The sequence below is a fragment of the Rhinolophus sinicus genome, linkage group LG06, assembly GCF_036562045.2.
Source record: "Rhinolophus sinicus isolate RSC01 linkage group LG06, ASM3656204v1, whole genome shotgun sequence".
NCBI lineage: Eukaryota > Metazoa > Chordata > Mammalia > Chiroptera > Rhinolophidae > Rhinolophus > Rhinolophus sinicus.
In genome coordinates this window covers 94,497,061-94,500,081 of record NC_133756.1, presented here as the reverse complement: position 1 = coordinate 94,500,081, position 3,021 = coordinate 94,497,061, and the positions used below count along the sequence as shown (strand labels likewise).

Below are 3,021 nucleotides of genomic sequence, written 5' to 3'. Positions count from 1 at the left end.
TTGTGACCATATACCTTTAAAAACTTTTCTGGGAGGGTATCTCTCTCATGTGTCCCTGTAGTTCATAGGTGAAGAAAAAAGATGCCTTTGTGCAATCCATGCAGGAGGATAAGAAATCTTATAAGTGACTTTTCTCACCTTCACATATGTCTATCTTTTTTTCTGCTCTTCTTGCCTTGTATGCTTTTCTGTAATAAACCTTAGCCGTGAGTATAACTTCATGTTGAGCCATGTGAATCCTTCCAGCAAATTACCAAAGTAGTAGGTGGGACTGCCAAGACAGCAATATACTTTCATATGTTTGCGGTTTTTTTGTTTGTTTGTTTTGTTTTGTCTGCATGTGTTCTTTAATGTTTCATTTTAATTCCATGTGGCTTGATACTCTTAGTATTTCAAAACATTTAGAAACTAGCATATTTAAGATATACGAGGGTTCCAAAAAAATGTATACACGTGACTTGTATTCATCTTTTGTTAACGGTATATAGAGAGTATTACAATTTGAATACAGTTTTTTCCTTTCTTAAAATGTGTGCATATTTTTCTTGGCAAATTCTGTATGTTTATTTTATTAGTTTTAGGTGTACACAGCAACATAATAGTTAGACATTTACACCCCACACAAAGTGATAACCTCCCTCCCTCAATCTACTACCCCTCTCACATCTTATACAGCAAAAATATGGAATGCTTCATGAACTTGCGTGCCATCCTTGTTCAGGGGCCATGCTAATCTCCTTTGTATCATTCCAATTTTAGTATATGTGCTGTTAAAGCGAGCACGAGATAGATTTCTTTTTGTCCTATTATTAGGATGCCAGTTTTTATAGTGATTACTTCCATTTGCTTCTTTTTAAATCTGTTTCACTTTTTCCCTAAGTGAATCAGTCTCTTCTTATCCTGTAACATTTGTTTATAATGAATAAGAATACTTTAAGATGTACACATTTTATCAAAGCTACTTTGAGTCTATTGATATCTATGGGAAAATTATTAATTAGAACATTAATGGACTAATATTATACTTCATATATTTTCCCAAGGTATGTATAGTAGAAACAAGTTGGGCTTAGAGTCCTTCAACCCAGAGTTGAACTCTCTCTCTATCTCTTTCTGGCCATGTCATTTGAACAAGTAATGTAGAAAAAATAATAATAATCTACCTCAAACGTTGTTTTGAAAATTAAATTAAACCATGCATAAAATACTTCCCAAAGTACAGCATGAGTATAAACCACCAAAACAGAATGGCCATAAACATTTATAAATTAAAAAATAAAAAAGGCCTAAATAATTTGTATCTGCGAATACTATTGTAAATGGAATTTTAAATTTTATTTTGAAATGTTTGCTGCTAGTATATTAACACAGTTGGTTTTTACATATTAACCTTTATCCAATGACCTTGCTGAATCAGTTTTTTGAGTCTAATAGGTATTTTTAGATGTCTTAGGATTTTTTACATAAACAAACCTCTAGTGCAATGTAGACTTTATGTGATGAGAAAGAATCCTTGAATTTCTTCTGATCTTATCGGGAAAGAGTTCAATATTACACCATTAGTATGATGTTAACTGTAGGTTTTTCTTAAAATGGCATTATCAGATTGAAGAAGTTCCATCTATTCACAATTTGTGAAAAGTTGTTTTCAGGAATAGATATTGAACTTTGTCAAATGATCATATGATGCTTCTGCTTTATTCTGTTAACAGGGTAAATTACATTGATCGATTTTTTTTTTTTTTTTGGTGTTAATACTGCTTTTCATTCTTTAGATGAAACCGTGCTAGGGATTATGTATCATCCTTTATATGTATTGCAGATGCAATTTATAGGGAACTGCTATCCTTTAGAAGTACTTCACAAGTATAGTTGTTTTCTGATCATTATATAGTGATTTGAAAGTTTCAAGTGGTCCTTTATGTATTGTCCTAGTAGTTTATTTTCTTGTCTTTTCCTGCTTAAAGCCCATTGACTATGTTTTTGACTAGGGCATGCATTGTTTTTTTATCAGGTGGCTTAAGAGCTTTCTTATACGTATGTAGAAAACCTCACTTTGAAATTGTTTGTATTAACATTAGACATCAAATCCATTGCCGATGTTATTGCAGGCCAAATTATGGGCTTAGAGTTTATAAAGATACATATGGTTGAGTAATCACCTGATAGTGTGGATCTTTAAGAGTGGTATTTGCCTTTTTCACTAATATTATGGCTTTCGTGCATACTCCACATTTTTCATTAAAAACCCAAATTATTTCTTGTCAGTTAAATCAGGAGAAATAGAAATCTGAACAAAATAATAACTCGTAACAAAATTGAGTCAGTAATAAAAAACACGCACAACAATCAAAAGCTCTGGACCAGATGACTTCACATGCAAACATACAAAGAACAATTTGTACGTACCCATCTTAAACTATTCCAATAAGTTCAAGATGATGGAAGGCTCCCAAACTCATTTTAAGAGGTAAGCATTACCAAAACAGGACAAAGATACTAAATAATAATAAATAAATAAATAAATAAATAAATAAATAAATAAATAAATAAATAAAATTTATAGGCTAATATTCCTGATGAACACTGATGCAAAAATCCTCAACAAAATATTAGTAAACCAAATCAGCAATACATTAAAAAGATCATACACCATAATCAAGTGGTATTCTTGGGATACAAGGTTTGCACAAAATCTAACAAATCAATTAACATCATATGATGTAAATAAAATGAAGGAAAAATATGATATGATCATATTAACAAAAGCAGAAAATGCATTTGACAAAATCCAACATTGATTTATGATGAAAATGCTTCGCAAAGTGGGAATAGAGGGAACATACCTCAGCATAATAAAGGCCATATAAAACAAACCCACATCTAATATCATACTCAATGGTGAAAAGCTGAAAACTATTTAAGATCAGGAACAAGACAAGAAGACTCACTTTCACCACTTTTATTCAACATAGTATTGGAAGTCCTAGCCACAGCAATCAGACAAGAAAACGAAATAAA

The 3,021-nt window shown here is 31.3% G+C and overlaps 1 non-coding gene across 1 annotated transcript; it reads right to left on the bottom strand.

The window, feature by feature from the left end:
* Positions 1-676: 676 nt before the first annotated feature.
* On the bottom strand, positions 677-783 carry LOC141572635 (U6 spliceosomal RNA). The gene has a single exon (XR_012497943.1). It is a non-coding gene; the product is annotated as a U6 spliceosomal RNA (small nuclear RNA).
* Between the last annotated feature and the right edge of the window lie 2,238 nt (positions 784-3,021).